The following is a 17,977-nucleotide window of genomic DNA, read 5'->3' as shown; positions in this document are numbered from 1 at the left end:
ACTAACTGCATTGGCTTTGATCCAACTGTAGCTGCAGGCAGGTAATTGCAGGTAATAAACTAGTAGATTCAGATGTACAGCAAAATATGTCTCCAGCCGCTTCGATGGGGTTCAGATGAACATTATGATGTGGGTGAGGACTGATTATTTTAAAATATTTATGTATCATTCTTCTGTTTTGAAAAGAAACTTACAGAAACTTGACTAATCATCATCATCATCATCACCCTACATGGCCAGCAGGGATGGGAGGGGGCGGATTAAAACCAATAGGTCAAACAGAAAGATCAGTTAAAGGCAGGAAGGACAGATTACTCAGCAACAAATTGCACATTACTTTAAATGCTAGATCGCATTTAATGTGTTTTTAAACACATTTGCATCTGGAAGAATTGGAACCAAGGCCACTGTGCACGGGGACAGGTTTAAACCTGTTCCCAGAGTCATGGTCCCAGTGAGAATCCCTCTCCTCACACTGCTATTATACTTTGGGCATAATTTAAATGCATGCAAAAATGAAATGTGCTCACCTAATGGTTAAAAGTGGGGGTTTACATCAGACTCAGATGACTCCTAACCAAACTTGGCATTTTGGGGCAGATTTGTGGCTTGTTCAAACTGAAGTGGGGCATCTCCAAAGCATCCTGAAACAAATTTGAGGACTTCTGAGACTTTTCAGTTGCTCTGGAGCAACAATAAAACCCCCTGCAAGCAGCGTTTCTGCAAAAACTTGCTGTTCTTCCTCTGGCTGGTGGGGTATTCCAACAGGCCTTTAGAAACTGACTTTTTTTAAGGAAAGGTCTGGTGCTGTGATGTTTTGATTGTTGTTGCCATTTGTATTTTTAATAGATTTGTATTTTCACATTGTTTTGATTTCATAAGTACTTAGTTACATTTTGATGGTAGCCTTTTCTTTGTTTTTAGCATTTCTGTTTTATCTGTAAGCTTCCTTGAGAAAAGTGGGATACAAATATAACAATGACAAACTGTTCTTCCTTCTAACTGATTTCTTCTCTTTTAGTAACTACTTGCTGCTGGTAAAGTAGATCACTTCCTTTCATGCTTTTATTTCCTTCCTTCTTCTTCTGCAAATGAGTTAGTTCAAGCCAGTTGTAGTATGAGCTAGTGTTAACTGCTTGGCTTTACTTGGCCATCCATAAAACCTATCCTTGGGATGGCTTTGTCTACCATAAACTGTAAACCTTATGTTTTCTTTATCCCTTCAACCAGCAGTCCCACCATACTTTTTCTTTCTGCTCACTGCTGCAATATATTCACTGAACTCCAACAGAAGTGGGCGGGGGGGGGGGGAATTGTTGATAGCAACAAAAAGAATATATAGTGATACAGAACATGCTGTGCATGTTGATGTCCTTAAAAATGATCCAGAAGCTCCATCATGGGCCAGCAAACTGTCAGCTCCACAAGACCAAGTTGTTCAAAAGGCTTATTTTATTACTAATGTCAGCATTCAAGAAACATGAACCTTGTGTGTTGTAAACAGCTTGATCCAAAGGAACATCAGGTCTTTTTATGCAGTGAATTCATCACAATTAGTTCCAAATCACATACATTACAGGAACTGAAATGGTTTTACTTTTTGTTGGCCGACTATAATGCTGTTAGTCAAGCTTACTAAGCTACAGTGCAAAGTCTGGGGTCACAGATTAATATGAATTTTCTTTAAACTAGGATAGAATCTTTGTGCTTTATAGAAGGTAATGATTACACTTTGGGGCTAGATTGAACAACAGTCCATTAACTTAGCATTTGGTCTTCAGTAATGACCACTGGGCCCATCACCTCCTGGCAAATAGAAGGGGAAGAAATGGAGGCAGTGAGAGATTTTACTTTCTTGGGCTCCATGATCACTGCAGATGGTGACAGCAGTCCCAAAATTAAATGATGCCTGCTCCTTGGGAGAAAGGTGATGGCAAACCTAGACAACATCTTTAAAAGCAGAGACATCACCTTGCCAACAAAGGTCCGTATAGTAAAAGCCATGGTTTTCCCAGTAGTGATGTATGGAAGTGAGAGCTGGACCATCAAGAAGGCTGATCACCGAAGAATTGATGTTTTTGAATTATGCTGTTGGAGGAGACTCTTGAGAGTCCCATGGTCTGCAAGAAGATCGAACGTATCCATTCTTAAGGAAATCAGCCCTGAGTGCTCACTGGAAGGACAGATTGTGAAGCTGAGGCTCCAATATTTTGGCCACCTCATGAGAAGAGAAGACTCCCTGGAAAAGACCCTGATGTTAGGAAAGATGGAGGGCACAAGGAGAAGGGGGCGACAGAGGATGAGATGGTTAGACAGTGTTCTGGAAGCTACAAACATGAGTCTGAGCAAACTGCGGGAGGCAGTGGAAGACAGGAGTGCCTGGCGTGCTCTGGTCCATGGGGTCACGACGAGTCGGACACGACTAAATGACTAAACAACAACGACCAGGAAGAAGTTCAGAAGCAGGTTATGCCCTTTCGTATAATTCCTATTACTGTATTATTATTATTATTATTATTATTATTATTATTATTATTATTAGTGTTAGAGTGTTCAAAGGACTTTGCATGCAGTATCTTGGCGTAATAAGCTTGTATGGTAGATTGTATGGATCTGAGGTTGAGAGTGCCTTGCCCAATACCAGCTAATCCCTCCATGGGAGAGACAATATTCTTAAATCATAACTCAATCTCGTGTACTTAACTGTCTTCACCTGCGTTTCAATGAGGCAAGTTGGATCAGCACTGGGCAAGGAAAAAGTATCGTCTACTCCACACAATTTATCTGCTTGGAATTTCCCTCCTTCCCTTGAGATGAAGATCTCCTCGCTCTGGGGAGACAAGTACAATACTGATACTGTTGGAAGGTGAACTTCAAGTGTGGCAACAGGCAATCTGAAAGAGTTAACTGTGCTTCTTCCAGCTGTGTGTTCCAAGCAAATTGGAAGGTCATGAATACTTTTCAGCTCTGAAAACAATGATAGGAGATCCAGTCACAATCTTCTCTGCCTCATCTAGTTTAGTTTGGCTTTAAGTGGTGTTGGACACGTCACTCTTACCCTCTGTCCTGGCTGGCCCAAGACCTTTTAGTGTCTGAGGCAAAGTGCCACTGAGGTTCCCCCTCCTCCACAGTTCTGGGCCCAGTTCTGGGTGAAAGAAGAATGCTGCCCAAGGCAGGTCACCTCAGGTCACCTCCTTGGTGTGCCAGCCATGCTAGGGCAGCAAGTTAGCTTAAGGGCTGCAGGGCAGACTACGTGGCACACATTTCTATTTTTTTTTAAAAAAAATTATTAAATTTTACATAACAAATTTAAATTCAAGCATTAAACATCCACATCAGCATTGAGGATTCCCTGAATCCTTCGACTCCCCTCCACCCTTCCATGGTTACCATTATCAATCTTCTCTTCCAACTGCTTCCCTTATTTTCTCTATTTTTAAAAGAAAAATAATCTATTTTTATCATAGTTTTTTTTGCATTACAAGCATTACTCAAATCCTGCCAAAGTTTTTAGTTGTTTACAGTGTTCTCTTAAATACATTATATTTTTTCCCCATTCTTTCTTAAAATTCTTCTCTTCCTGGTTTCTAATTTTCCCAGTCAATTTTGCCATTTCGGTGTAGTCCATCATCTTCACCAACCATTCGTCTCTGGTCGGGACTTTATCTCTTTCCATCTCTGGGCCAGTAGTATCCGTGCAGCTGCCGTTGCATACATAAATAGTCATTTCTGTTCCTTCAGAATTTCTGTACCTAAAATACCTAGTAAAAAAGCCTCTGTTTTTTTCACAAACGTTATTTTAATCATTTTTTTCAACTCATTGTAAATCATTTCCCAGAATGCTTTTGTTATCTTGCGCATCCACCACGTATGGTAGAATGTGCCTTCCTTATCCTTGCATTTCCAACAAACATTGGAAGCAGTTCTATACATCTTTGTTCATTTTACAGGTGCTAAATACCACCGATACATCATTTTCATACAGTTCTCCTTCAATGCACAGCACGCTGTAAATTTTAAATCTTCCCTCCATAATTTCCCCAAAGATGAAAATTGGATATTGTGACATGGCAGGCCTTTCTAGCCACTTTCTTTGTTGGCATGCGTCTGTCTCAGGGGACAATGGAGGAGTTCGCCTTTGGGGTGAAGTCAAACCATTGGGGAGTTACAGCGCCTGCTGTGCCTATAGAGACCGATACAACTGCCGTGATGCAGGTGCACAAGAATGTTTCTACTTTCTGTGCTCCTCCCAGCAGTCATTCTACTTTTCATCCCTCATAATTTGCCGTCTGAGGCAGCTGCCCCACAGTAGGGCCAGCCCTGCCCTCTGTTCCCTGATTATTATTTTAAACATTTTTAGGATAGGAATTTCAAACAGGAAAAAGAGAAACATAAAGGATTTTGCATCAGAAACTTTCATAATATGAAAACAATAGAAGAGGAAGTAGTAAGCCTTTTGGCTGCTTTAGTTCCAACGTTCTTTGGAAAATATGCTTTATTATAATTCCAGTGAAACTTTTACTACCACGATTAACAGCCTGATGATGCTTTTAAAGAAGAGGTTGCTGATCTTTCTATGAGAGCTCACAACCACTTGTTTCAGTCCAGTCTCAGGAGAATAGCCGTGTTAAGCTGTTGCAGAAACAACCAACATTTATGTTGGCATTTATATTAGCCACACAGGTCAGTTTCTTTGGGGGGGGGATGAAAAAAGGACACAGAACATTAAAAATAGTACATAGGCATAAATTACATTACACTGCAGTAATGGAGTCCCATTACAATTTTCTTCACTTTTTCCAAAACCTAAAGCTGTGGGGCAGATTACATCTGAATAAACGGTCAATAGAAAGTGGTCCCTCTGGTTCTTCTTACCTCAACGTGGCCTTCTGACTTCTCCACATTGCTTTTTCTTTGTGTGGGAAAGCAATAACAAAAAGGGGGCACTGGTTGTTTTTTCCTGGCCAAAAGTATACCATTGGAGGGCACAAAATCAATCCACAAGATTCTTATATGCAATTAATGGTCCCAGTTCATAAATTTAGGAAACAGGAAGACATATAATCAGAAAACAATTGGTTAATCAAATGATTAATTAGTTCATGAAAGCACAAACCATGCCAAACTTGCAAAATTCTTAAGCATGACAAATAAAACTTTAAAAGAAACCCAGAACCCTTTTTTATGCTTTATTAATCCAGGCTACTATTATTCTAAATACAGTATTGTCCCCCTACAGACTTGTCTGTGTAGAGGCAGTGAAAAAGCAGGTGTTTGCCCATCTTATACTGTATCCCTCCGAAATGTGACTTCTGGGATTAGAATTGGGACAAGGGGAGGGAAGCATCTTAAAGATATTTAGAAATGTTAAGATGTTAAACCACAAAAGAGCTAAACCAAGATGGGGATTTGGCATTTCAAAATCTCTTCCTATTCCTATAAAGTCACAAGGCATAAAAGTGTCTCTCCCTGCAACTTTCAGAAATATGCTACGAATATAAATGATGAAGTTTTTTTCTTATCAATATGGTACTTGCATTTCTGAAATTAGTGATGGACACATGATGGAAAATAAAGTTTCTGGATCTGAAATTACCTGGCTAAGCAGCCAGCTAAAACTAAGTAGTTTTATGCCACAAGAGATCCAGCAATTGTGAAAACACATTAAAGTATAAATCAAGTCAGATGGACTCCCCCTCATGTCCCCACATAGTCTTCATGCTGTTATAATCATGAATCTAGTTCTTCTGAAGAGGGGGGACACACATCCATGCAGATTCAGAACAACTGTGTTGTTAAACACTTACCCAAATCCTGAAAAGTCCAGCAGTAGTGCTATAGGGCTTGGGCTGCAATCCTATACTGTACTGACTTATATGAGAGTAAGACCCATTAAACTTCCCAATGTGCAGTTTGCGCTGTTTCCTTTGGACAAGAGAACAGGATGATGCTGTTGCAATATCTTTTTTATTGACAACTTTACATAATGGGAGGAGATGAACTCCAAAATCAGGCAGAACTACTGCTAATCCTACTTCAGATACCTCAGACTGGGAATCTGAATCTCCCATCTAAACTCACAAGTTCTCTCTGTCTCAGTCAGTGTCTAAATCAAAATTGCCAAATGTTTTCTTTTCTTTTTTTCAATAAAAATATTTGAAATAAAATATACAAAGGTTAATATAAAATATTCATTTTTAATCAAAGATTAAAAAAACTAATCTAAATATAAACACAAACCAAAAGGAGGAAAAGAAAAAAGAAAGGGGGGGGGGTTTGAGAGAAAAGAATAAAAAAGTAGAGAAAACATCTCATTCTTTGTCTGTCAGCTATATACAGAATAATATTCAAAACATCTACTCCAAGATAACACCCAACATTTCCACTTTCTATAAAGTCCTCAGATCCAGATATCATAAATTCATTTTCTTTTTCATACAAATTCTATAAGGAGTTTCCATTCTTTAATAAATATTGACAATAATTTTTCTTAAACATGTCAACTTTGCCATCTCAGCTAAGTCCAAAAATTTTACCAATAATTTTAACAACCATTCCTCCATCATAGCTAATGACGAATCTTTCTGTCTGTGCATATAAATGTCTCACAAATGTTCTCATTTCTCACATACAATCCAGGAGACAAGAGTCTCAGACTCTACCCAAAATATTGGTTATTCCTTTGAGGCGAAATTGTCATACCGGTAGCATTTGAGGAAATATTAGGCATTGTTTCCTCTGAATTAACTATCAGCTTAACCAATGATGGTCTCCCAGAAGCCCTCATAACACTTTGCTTTTATAGACTGTAGCATCATATTTTCATATTTGTTAACAAATATGGATATCCAGTAACACACTGCAAAACTATTTTAGTGTAATGCATTTTAGTAGGGTGCTGCAGGATTCTATCCTGGGCCCATTGTTGTTCAATGTCTTTATAAACAACTTGAATGAAGGAATTGAGGGGTGCTCATCAAATTTGCTGACAACACGAAACTGGGAATGGTGGCTAATGCCTCAGAAGACAGATTCAAAATTCAATATGAGCTTAACAGATTGGAGAACTGGGCACAAGCTAACAAAATGAATTTCAATAGGGACAAATGAAGGTTCTATATTTAGGCAGGAAGAACCAGCTGCATGCATATAAGATGGGGGACATCTGGCATCCTAGCAGTACATGTGAAAAGGATCTAGGGGTCTTGATGGACCACAAACCTGAGTAAACAGTATGATGCAACAGCAAAAAAGAAAAAGAAAAGAAAAGAAATGCTATTCTAGACTGCCTCAACAGAAGTATAGTGTTCAGATCAAGGGAAGTATGGTAATAGTACCACTCTATTCTGCCTTGGTCAGACTACACCTGGAATACTGTGTCCAGTTCTGGGCGCCACAATTTAAGAAGGATGTTGACAAGCTCAAAAGTGTGCAGAGGAGGGCAATCAAGATGATCAAGGGTCTGGAAACCAAGCCTTATGAGGAACGGTTGAAGGAGCTGGGTATGTTTAGCCTGGAAAAAAGGAGACTGAGAGGCAATATGATAGCCATTTTCAAATATCTAAAGGGCTATCACATGGAAGATGGAGCAAGCTTGTTTTCTCCTGCTTTGGAAGGTAGGACTCGAACCAATGGCTTCAAGTTACAAGAAAGGAGATTCTGACAAAACATGTAGGAAAACTTTCTGGCAGTAACAGCTGTTTGACAGTGGAACAGTCTCCCTCAAGAGGTTGTGTACTCTCCTTCCTTGGAGGTTTTCAAGCAGAGGTTGGATGGCCATCTATCATGGATGCATTAGCTGAGATTCATGCATTGCAGGGGGTTGGACTAGATGGCCCCTTGGGTCCCTTCCAACTCTATGATTCCTTCCATTCTACATATCAGCCTTGCTCCGTGTCTCCCCCCCCCAAAAAAAAAATCTAGTAAAAAGTGAAGCAACAAACTAGGAAGCCAAAATATAAATTGTCCTGTTACCTATGCATCCTTTGTGTGTGGGATAGTTTTGTAATAAATTAGTTTTGTAATAAATTATGTATTTAAATTTTACTTGGGTTATTTCACTATAAATTAACAAGTGCAATAGAAATACATTTTTCATATCCATCTTTATTTCAAGGATTCGTTGTGGGTATAGGGGAACAGTAGTTGAGAAATTCTACTCCATCCTGGAAACAAAAATGCAGGCTGTCATGACAGCTAACAGGATAGGTCAGAGACGTGGTGTTGTCTTACCTCTCACCTTTAACAAACAGAGTGTCGCTCATCACAGAGGGAATTATTTTCTAGGAGAACAAATAGAGAAACTTTGAAAAATAATCTGCTCTGCGTATGCTGCAGTGACTCTATCCCCACCCCACCCCCGCCGCCACCCATCTCATGCTGATGTGCTGCACCCTCTGAAGAAGACTAACTCGGACCCACTGAGATGTTGTGGCACTTTTTTTCCACACCTTGTCACCGTTTTGCTGAGTGACAGAACTGGTTCTAAAGGGCCCTCTCTTCCATAAAGGAAGTGTCATCACTGCTCTAGATTTCAGATTTGGTCAAGTATAGCTGAAAGCAATGCAGAAGAGAATTAAGGTTCAATTCTTGGGTCACTCACCAAGTAAAGCCTATCAAAAAAAGCAAACAAGCAATGTAAATTCTCTCAGAATATCATTATGCTTAATAATCTGAACTGCTGAGAAGGCAGGTGAAAAGAGCCTATGTTAAAAAGTTCACTGCAAGGGCCATAAGGTAGATCAGTAGATTTATCATGGCGTAAACTATTTTATTTTTATTTATTGTGACACTTACATCCCATGTTTCCTCCAAGGAGTTCAATGAGGCATTTATGGTTTATCCTCAAAACAACCCTGTCAGGTAGGCTAGACTGAGAGACAGCGACTGGCTTAAGGTGTAAAAAGCTTGTTTCTCTCAAAATATGCATTTTTAAAGAGCTGAAACACTGGGGAAGTGTGGCATCTGGTGAAATGTGCAGGTCAGGTTAGTTTGATTGATCAGAATTCACAAAGACTGAGTGTCGTAACGTTAACAAGTGTCGTAGGATGGTGCTGTATTTAAGCAAAGGTCACACTGAGACTACAACTGTATATCCATTTACCTGAGAGCAAGCCCCAATGGACTCAATGGGACTTCATTCTGAGCAGATTTAAGTCACCGTAAAATAAAATTAATTGTATATTGTTATGTATGACATTTACATATGTAACATTTACCTACCTACCTATATCCTCTACAATTAATTATGTTAGTACGCATGTCTTTTTTTTTTTTAAACAGAGCCTTCTGAAAATGGAATTTTTGAATATTAAAAATGGAGTATTCTTTCATGCAGTTAGAATTCCAAAGCCCAAGGAGGAGATATAGCTAACAAATGAGATTACCAAATTATCCTGTGTTTATTTATATTGCCTCAGCAGATAAGAGCTGTAAGAATACTAGATGCTGTGGGGCCTCAGCCTTTCTTTTGCCAGGATTTTCAGTCTGAGGCTTCCAAACATATACTTTAATCCAAATTAGTAGGAGCTTCAGAAAAGCACTTTGGCAAGGTCACAGCTGGAAAAGGATTTTTGTCATTGATTTTGCCAAATGTAAGAAAAACAGGCGTTAAAAAGGAAGCAGAAAGGAAACTCTTGGCACTGGCATTCCTTTTACTTTTTAATATAATTTTAGAATCAGGTTTAATTATGAAACATTCCATAATTTTGTTCACTCCATAATCTTCATGCATTGGTGAAGAGGCTGTTAAGAAAGCTTCTTTCTTTTTAGAATTAGGAATAGTTATCTTTGTATTGTGTAATAGCAATTCATAAATCCAACCTCTTTCACACACCTTTTCATTTTTGAAAGGTTGTTCCCTGGACAAAACTTGTATAGTTAACTTAATTTTCCACCCTCACTGTGTCAAACCTGGAATTCAATTTGATGGGCAGACATGTACTTTCATGGGAAACCACTGGTAAATCTGTAGGGCAATCCAAATGCATTACTTAGCATTACCTGCAAGCAATCTCAGTTAATAGCAGGTACTGATGAAAATTTCTGAGATCCAGCACAATGAACAAAGTACGGTAGGCCTTCGCTTCCTATACAGTACTGTGTAAGATTCCCTTCCTCCACCAGCGGTTAGTGTCAGATCCTCCTGAGGTGGTTTTGGGTCCATCTCAAGCTACATAATGCAGTTCCCTGACTTTACCTCAGTGGAATGAGCTTTTTCCCATTCTATTCCAGTCACATCAGAAGAGCAAAATCACATAAAGAAGCGAAGTTGCCACTACACTTAGGACCACACTCCACAGTTATGACCCAAACTCTTTCTGTCATTATAGACCTGTCATAACCTGGATCAGGGGTCAGCAACCTTTTCCAGCCATGGGCTGGTCCACCGTCCCTCAGACCATGTGGTGGGCTGGACTATATTTTTTGGGGGGAGGGGGGGAATGAACGAATTCCTATGCCCCACAAATAACCCAGAGATACATTTTAAATAAAAGGACACATTCTACTCAGGGAAAAACACGCTGATTCCTGGACCGTCCATGGGCCGGATTGAGAAGCAATTGGGCTGCATCTGGCCCACGGACCTTAGGTTGCCTACCCTTGACCTGGATCATTTCCCCAACTCTTCATGTTCATGGGTGGCCCCCTAAATCATTGTCTCCCCACAGAGGTGTGCCTCACATCTTCCTTATGTACGTTCTATGGTGTGCTGAAGAATCTCTTTACCCTCACTTTTGGCATGTGTGTGTAGGTAAAAAAGGTAATGTCCCATTAAACTTTAATTAGTTTAATGGTTAGCAAATGTCCAGTGCGCTTCCGATGCCACAATGTCCCATTACAGCAGAGCATTTCGCACAGCGGCTCAAGAAGGGCTGGAGAATCAGCATCTTTTCAATAAAGGAATCTTGGAGCAAGCGGTTTGGAACTCAAATAAAAGGTTTATTTACACAAAACAAAAAACCCTGGTGAAGAATCACACATTTCAGCAAACACGCCCCAAAAGAAAGGGGAAGGGGGAAAGGGGAGGCAAACACAGGAGTGAGTTGACTATTTATACAAACTCACATTCCTGGAAGCCTAACGACCTTCAGCTGCTCAGTGACTAGAGCGTCTTGATTAGAGCTTCTTAACCCTTTAATACCAACACCCCCTCTCGCTCGTAACACTGAGCTGTACCAACCTTAATTCAAATTTAAACCTGAACAGAAAGATTTATGAGATTGCGGACTCAAAGCTTTTGTAAAACCGTCTGCGAGATTTTCTTGGCTTGGACAATACTTTAGTTCAATTAAACCTTGTTTTACACTTTGGCATACATTTTGATAACGGATATCCAAGTGTTTTGTGTGTGCCTTGAATTGACCTGATTTAGCTAGTTTAATACAAGGTTGATTGTCTTCCCACACTCTGATAGGTAGGGAACATTCTCCAAACAATTCTTGTACCAGTTGCTTATAAAATTCCAGTTCTCTACATACATCTGATAATGCATTGAACTCAGATTCAGTTGAACTTAAAGCTATAAGTGATTGTTTTCTTGATCTCCAACCAATTAGTGCATTTCCAAATTTTATCGCCATTCCTGACACTGATTTTCTATCTGGTCCAGCATCAGCCCAACTGCTGTCGGCCCAACATTCAAGTTGTGTGCTGCCCTCCGCTGATAGTTTTAAGCGAAACCTTTTGGTAGTTTGGAGATACCTTAAAACTCTTTTTACTCCTTGCCAAGCATGCATTGATGGTTTTTCAGCTTGTCTACACAGCATGTTGACAGCATATGTTATATCGGGCCGAGTCCACTGTGCAATGTGGAGTAGACTGCCTATCGCTGACTGATAAACCCCGGGATTACAGAACTCTGTCTGTTGCTCAGTTTGAGCATCCTTTGTGTAACTTAACTCCATTGGGGTTTTAACACCAGCACAGTTGTCCATTTTAAACCTTTCCAGCAACTGCTGGATCTTAGCTTCTTGGCTGAGCCAATAGTTCCCATCTTCATCTTGCTGAATTTTAACTCCTAGATAAACAGATACATTGCCTAGTGATTTTATCTGAAACTTTTCTCCAAGCTTTGTGGCAAATTGTTGTGCAAGTTTATCGTCCTTTCCACTGTATAATAAATCATCAACAAATATCAAAACTGCTTCTTGTTCACATCCCGAGCCTTTTAGATAAAGACACGCATCTGCTGCGCTCTTTCTGAACCCCATGCTCTCTAGAGCATCGTTTAAGCAGGAATTCCAATTACGGGCGGACTGTTTCAACCCATAAATGGATTTGTGTAGGCGCCAGACCTGGTTTGGCTTGTCTCCTTCAAAACCTGGTGGTGGCATCATATAGACTTCCTCCTGTAAGTCTGCATTTAAATAAGCCACATTGACATCAAAATGAAACAGCTTATTTCCCTTCTTAGCTGAAGAGGCTAAAAGCATTCTTAATGACTCTGATCTTGAAGTAGGGGCATAGATTTGAGAATAGTGAACTCCTTTGCGCTGCGAAAACCCTTTTGCAACTAGTCGGGCTTTATATTGCAACTCCTCAGTAGTTGTGGGCTTTAAACGATATACCCATCGACAACCTACAGCTTGTTGCCCTTTTGGAAGCTCTGTACTTGTAAACACACCGAGAGACTTCATTGAAGCCATCTCCTTTTCCATTGCTTCCTGCCACTTTACGGCTTCTGAGCTTGGAAGCTGTTGTACTTCCATATAGCTATCTGGCTCACACTGTGCCATATTTACGTATACACTTGTCACCTTAAACCGCTCTGGCGGCTTGCCCTTTGTGGCACGTGTTGACCTGCGCAATTGCTCCTCTTGTGCCCCCTCTGACCGTTGGCTGTCAGAATCTGTCTCAGACTTTATGTCTGGACGTGCCTCTAGGGATAAAGACCTCCGTTTAGATACCTCCCTTGGGCTTGGTGTTGCAGGCGACCTGCTTCGCTTTTGCTGTCTGCTAGGCCTAATGACTGGTGATGTTGGAACACTCTTAGATTCTGGCTTTTCTACCTTAGGGGAAGAACCTTGTGCCTGGTCAGAATCTGCATCTGAACCATGTGCACCGTCCCCTTCTGGCTCATCACCCTCTGGACTTTCTTTCTCAGCATAAATGCCTAAATCATCTCTCAAAATGTCAGGGTTAGCATGTAAGTGAGTCCATCCGGATTGCTCACAAAATTCAGCGCTCCTACTGAGGACCACTCTTGTAGTATCCCCATCTGGGTTCACGAACCTCCAAGATTTGGCGTGTGGTTCGTACCCACAAAAGATGAGTTTCCTAGCCCTTGGACTTCCCTTTTTCCTTAACGCTTTTGGGATAAGTACATAGGCTTGAGATCCAAACACCCGAAAGTAATTAACTTTGGGCTTCTTCCCATATAAAGCAAAATATGGCGTAGTATCAATTACCGAATTATATACTCGGTTCAGAACATGAGTAGCCGTCTTCCAGGCTTCCGCCCAGTAACTTTGAGGAAGTTTAGCATCAAACAACATAGAGTTTGCCAACTCTTGCAGAACCCTGTTTTTACGTTCGGCCACACCTCCTTCTTGGGGGGAATAAGGTGTAGACAGACGATGCTTAATTCCCTTTTTCTTAAAGAAATTCTGCAACACAGACCCGGTAAATTCTGACCCTCTGTCTGTCTGAAAAGCAAGAACTCTAGTACCGAATTCAAGTTCTACTGCATGAACCCAATTTTTAACTGTTTCTGCAGTATCTGCTTTTGTTTTGAGAGGAAAAAACCATGTGACCTTTGTTTTGTCATCTGAGAGACACAGTGCATACCTCGAACCTCCCATGCTAGCAACAGGCATTGGGCCACATAGGTCCATATGCACAAGTTGGAATACTTTGTCAGATTTCCTATTTGAACTGGGATAGCTGCATCTATGAACCTTTGCCCTTTTGCATGCAGTACAATCCAGATACTTAGTACATTTGTTCAATTTGCACCCTTCTGATAATTCAGGTTGTCTTTTAACATACTGAAAATTAATATGTCCCAAACGGCGATGCCATAAATGAACACAAGAATTATGGGTAGGCGAGTTCACACAACCAGCATGAACCTGTTCAACTTCATCTGGACTTGTCTCAAAATAATATAACCCATCTCTGCATTCCACCTGCAAAAGAGATACGTTATTCTTTGAAATAGTGCAAACCCCATTTTCAAACACAGTTTTAAACCCATTTCTATCAAGTTCTGACACAGACAAAATACACCCCTTCATTCCCTTTAGCACGTAGGCATCAATTTCTGTTTGCAAACACTTCAAAAACACTGTGCCTACGGTGTCTAAGGAACGTTTAGTTGAATCTGCCATTGTCACAACTTTAAGGGTTTGCAAATGCCTGCAATTCTGCAAACGGACACTAGATGGCGCCACCAAGTGGTGAGATGCACCACTGTCGATCAACCAGCGTAGATTGCTGCCTTGGCCACGCCCTTGCATCAACGCCATTGCTGAAGCCATGTGCTGTGTGCTGTGGGAGTAGCCACGACCTCCTCCTCTTCTTCGACGTCCCCTGGAACTCCTTGTCTGGTAACTAGGGGCAACGGCCTTGGTGCTATCTTGACCAGGTTCACGTGTACAATTCCTGATTAAATGGGAAGAGGAACCACAGCGAAAACAGCGTCTAGCTGCAAAAGCATTTACTGTGTTCTCAAACTCAGCATCCCCACTCTTAGGCACAGCATAACTCCCCTTTGAAGACAAACCTCTTTCTCTTTGCCTTTTATCCTGTTCATCTGCAAGTCGAGAAGAAATGTACTCAAGGGTTAATTCAGTTGAAGGCATAGCTTCCAAAGTTAAAGCTAGAGTCTCATAGCTTTTATCAAGAGAAGACAACAAAATGTATGACTGCTGCTCCATTGAGAAAGGAATGCCCAGCTGTCTTAGCTGATTAAAGGCAGACACCATTTTGGCAATATGTTCTTTCACACACGCTCCCGGTTGGAGACGTAAATCAAACAAACATCTTGTAGCATGGATCTTGGCCCCCGCAGTGTTTCTGGAATTTAGCCGCTGCAGAACCGTCCAGACCTCATGCGTGTTCTTTAACTCAGAAACATAAGGCATTTGCTCTGGTCCCACTGCCAAAGCTAGTAGACCTTGGGCTTTCCTGTCGCGTTTCTGTGAAGCTGCCGCTGCTGCTTTGTCTTCTGCAGACGCGTCTGCAGCTGCCTGTAAAGGCGGTGCTTCAGTACAACTCCACAACTCTTTTGCTTGCAACCAAACCCTTACTCTAGCCTTCCAATCTTGCCAATTTTTCCCATTGAGTCGCGTAAATGGGACAGTAAAACTTTCCTGGGACTCTGCCATCCTCCCTGGGGCTTAGGAACGATACTCACAGACCTGTAGACCGTCTCCCAGCTGCTGAGGTGGCTCCTCGAGGAATAAGACGTCTTCCAGCGAGTACAAACTGCGCAGTGCCTCTTTAAAACTTTTCCTAGGCACGTTGCAGGACTCAAGCTGCTTTGAAGGCTTTCGTTGTCGGCAACCGCTTCTGTCTTCGCTCCAGTCCTTTCATAAATCACTCTGAACTGCACTCCTTATCTCCTTCTTGACGTACAAACAACCATAACCTGTCCCATTAAACTTTAATTAGTTTAATGGTTAGCAAATGTCCAGTGCGCTTCCGATGCCACAATGTCCCATTACAGCAGAGCATTTCGCACAGCGGCTCAAGAAGGGCTGGAGAATCAGCATCTTTTCAATAAAGGAATCTTGGAGCAAGCGGTTTGGAACTCAAATAAAAGGTTTATTTACACAAAACAAAAAACCCTGGTGAAGAATCACACATTTCAGCAAACACGCCCCAAAAGAAAGGGGAAGGGGGAAAGGGGAGGCAAACACAGGAGTGAGTTGACTATTTATACAAACTCACATTCCTGGAAGCCTAACGACCTTCAGCTGCTCAGTGACTAGAGCGTCTTGATTAGAGCTTCTTAACCCTTTAATACCAACAGGTAAAAGGTAAAGGATCCCTGGATGGTTAGGTCCAGTCAAAGGCGACTATCGGGTTATGGTTCTTATCTCGCTTTCAGGCCGAGAGAGCCGGCGTTTGTCTACAGACAGCTTTCTGGGTCATGTGGCCAGCATGACTAAACCGCTTCTGGCGCAACAGAACACCATGATGGAAACCAGAGCGCACAGATATGCCATTTACCTTCCCTCTGCAGCGGTACCCATTTATCTACTTGCACTGGCGTGCTTTCAAACTACTAGGTTGGCAGTAGACCCAGGTGTGTCTCAGAAGAGATGGCAAGCAAGGCATTTGGACTTGCAGCATACCATTGATCTCTGTGGCCATGCCAATAGCAGCACACTGCAGCTTTTATTAGATAAACTGCCACTTTAGCAGTTAGGAAGGACACTCCCTGTATTGTCTTACACTCCCTTGTCCATGTCAAAACAGGATTTTCAGTGGGAAACTTAAAGCTCCATTTGCCCTGGTTAGCTATGGCAAAATAGAACTTCTCCAGGCAAGGCACCATTAACAGGACACACAAAATGATAGTGGGACTGCAGCACCATGCTTTGTGGACTTTTCAGAACCCCCCCCCCCCACCTAAAGCTCCATCTTGGAAAAGTAAGAGTTCAGTGAACACAACGAGGACTCTTGGAAGAGTGGCCTCGTCAACCTAAAAATGCTAGTTCTTCATCCCTAGTGGCTAGAGATGAGGAAGGGATTGAAGTCTCAAAGCAACTACAGAGTAATGGTTTTACCAGATAAGATTTTTTTTTAAAGCTTGGCAGAAATTGGACATACCTTGCTCTCTTGATAAGAGGGCAAAAAACCTTACTGATATTTGCCATTCTCTGCAACAAGAGGGCCAAATCTCTTTTCTTTCCTTGCATACTGCAGCAATAAAAGAGCAGTAAGAAAAGAGAGAAAAAAGTGGTCCAAAAACAATATTTTTAAAACATTGGAAAAATCTTCAAAGCACCCCAAAGAACTGTCAAAGACAATGATTTCAGAGCAGGCTTCTGAACAGAGCGTCTCCGCCAGGGGTAAGAGGCTGGAATTTAACACAGGCTGGAGTCAGTTTGGCTAGGAGGCTGCTGCAAATGACCAGTTTCTGGCAAGGGAAAGCATCTATCCATCTCTCATGGAGGCAAGAGGTCACAGAGAACTTGCAAGGATATGAATAAGAGAGGCCCTGATTCAGGCACTTTATTTTTGAGCAAAATAAATCTACCGCTGCCCAAGGCAATGCTTTCTCTGCAGTGGCACTGCTGATTTGGAAAAGCCTCTCAGGGGAGCCCACCTTATTGCTTTGTTTTAAGAGTGCCACTAAAACCTTATTACCAGTAATTTCAGCAAACAGGTTAAGGTCCTTTTCTCTGTCGTGCTAATGTCTTCTCTCTCTCTCCATCACTGCTGATGGCTGCCTTCAGATATGCTTACTGTATGGGGGATCTTATTTTGGTTACACCAACACCATGCATTTAAAGCACATGGCTTTCCCTGCCCCAAAGACTCCTGGGAAATGTAGTTGCTAAGGGTGATGGGATTGTAGCTGTCGTGGGGGAAGCTATGATTTTAGAAGTGGTATAAATGTGACTTGTATCTATCATGTCCTGTTTAAGAGAAGCAAACAATCAACTAAAAGGAGGCAGAGCCTACCTTCCATTTCTCTCATGTCAACTACTCTTCCTTCCCTGAAAAGCCCGCCACATATTAGCACTAGGAGACAAACACATCGTTCATTCCATTGTCCACCTTACCTCAAAAAATCCCAAGTTAAAATATTAATTGTATTGCCAAAATACTTACTTATTCTTTGATATCGGTGCTATGCCTTGGGGATTACTCTGCAACAGTGGAAATGGATCTTCGGCCTAGGATTCCTAGTACTGATTATATTATCTTAATTTATCCTTACCTCAAGTCAGAAATTAAGGTTATAACTGCCCATGGCCATGAAAACCACATTACAACTGCCCCTAAACGAACATAGTTGAGG

Source organism: Podarcis liolepis (genome assembly GCF_965112155.1).
Source record: "Podarcis liolepis genome assembly, chromosome: 3".
Taxonomy (NCBI): domain Eukaryota; kingdom Metazoa; phylum Chordata; class Lepidosauria; order Squamata; family Lacertidae; genus Podarcis; species Podarcis liolepis.
This window is presented reverse-complemented; position numbering follows the sequence as displayed.